At 64.7% G+C, this 1,737-nt stretch overlaps 1 pseudogene; it reads right to left on the bottom strand.

The window, feature by feature from the left end:
* LOC137458484 (potassium voltage-gated channel subfamily A member 3-like) overlaps positions 1-1,531 on the bottom strand; it is a 1,929-nt pseudogene extending 398 nt beyond the window's left edge.
* Between the last annotated feature and the right edge of the window lie 206 nt (positions 1,532-1,737).

Genomic DNA, 1,737 nt, shown 5'->3' on the forward strand with positions numbered 1-1,737 from the left:
ACCGGGACGGGGCAGGGCGATGGTCAGCACCCCCGCGATGGCGCACAGCGACCCCCACGATCTTGCCCCCGATGGTGATGGGGGTGCATGTCCCCGTAGCCCACCGTGGTCATGGTCACCACGGCCCACCAGAAGGCGTCGGGGATGCTACTGAAGCCCGAGCTGGGGTCGTCGGCCTCGGCGAAGTAGACGGCGCTGGAGAAGAGGATGACGCCGATGAAGAGGAAGAAGATGAGCAGGCCCAGCTCCCGCATGCTGGCCTTGAGGGGTCTGGCCCAGGATCTGCAGCCCCTTGGAGTGGCGGGGAGAGCTTGAAGATGCGGAAGACCCGCACCAGGCGGATGACTCGGAGGATGGCCAAGGACATGGCCTGCTGGCCGTTGCCTTGCCTCTCGGCCAGCTCGGTGCCCAGCGTGATGAAGTAAGGGATGATGGCCACGATGTCGATGATGTTCATGATGTTCTTGGAGAAGGTGGCCCTTGCTGGGGCAGGCGAAGAACCTGACACAGCAGCTCGAAGGAGAACCAGATGATGCACAAAGTCTCCACCACAAAGAAAGGGTCGGTGAAGGACGACACCATGGAAGCAGCCGAGGACGAAGAGTTGCTGAAGACGTCAGGTGGCAGAGGGCCACCGCCCGTCCCAAAGGTCCCTCCAGTTCCTCATAGTCATGATCCTCCCCTGAATTCAGGCAGGGTCTCCAGACAGAAGATGACAATAGAGATAAGGATGACCAAGACAGAGACGATGGCAATGCCTCGGGCCGGCCCCGAGCTCTCGGGGGTACTCGAAGAGGAGCCACACCTGGCGCTGGAACTCCTTGTCGGGCAGGGGGCCGCTGCTCCTCCCGGATGAAGCCCTCATCCTCCCGGAACTTCTCCATGGCCTCCTCCCCGAGCTGGTAGAAGCGGATCTCCTCGGAGAAGATGTCGATGGGGGACGTTGAACAGGTCTCCTGATGCGCCCCCCCGACTGGTAGTAGTAGAGGATGGCGTCGAAGCTGGGCCGGTTTGCGGTCGAAGAAGTACTCGTTGCGGAGGGGGGTCGAAGTAGCGCATCCTCTTGCGGGGGTCCCCCAGCAGCGTCTCGGGGGAACTTGTGCCAAGGTCTTCAGCTGGGTCCTCGAACCTCAAGCCCGAGATGTTGATCACCACCCGCTCGCAGCACTCCTGCTCCCCGCCGTCCGCGGACTGGCCGGCAGGGAGGGCGGCGGGGAGTCGGGGGCTGGTCGTAGCGGTCCCCGCCGAGCGCGGGGCTGAGGGGGGTTGTGGTTCTTCTAGCAATGGGTCTCCGCCCGCCTTCGCCCCCCCCACCACCGTCATGCTGCCTTCCTCCCCCTTCTTCACCTTCTTCCTCCTCTTGCTCGGGGACCGCCTGGGGGCGGCGGGGGGCAGCTGCTCGGTGTAGCCCAGGTTGTGGTGGCTGCTGGTTGAGCCGCCCCGAGGACGCCGGCTGGTGGAGGAAGCGGCTGGAGAGTAGAGCAGGCTCCGGCGCTCGTCCATAAAGGTGTGGGGGTGGAAGGGGAAAGGGGAGGGGGAGGACGGGGGAGAGGCGGCAGCCGGAAACCTCTTCTTCCTCCTCTTCCTCCTCCTGCGGGCGGAGAGGGAGAACCAGCCGCCCAACTCCTCCATCGGCTGCACGCTGCTCTGAGGAGCTGAGGTTCTTCTCAAAAAATCCGGCCCCCCAGCCCTGGCACCCGCCCTCGCTCAGTCCACCCGCTCCCGGAGACACCCACC

The sequence above is a fragment of the Melanerpes formicivorus genome, unplaced genomic scaffold (genome assembly GCF_026170545.1).
Source record: "Melanerpes formicivorus ecotype bairdi unplaced genomic scaffold, bMelFor1.0.p_v2 SCAF_250, whole genome shotgun sequence".
In the NCBI taxonomy this organism is placed as follows: domain Eukaryota; kingdom Metazoa; phylum Chordata; class Aves; order Piciformes; family Picidae; genus Melanerpes; species Melanerpes formicivorus.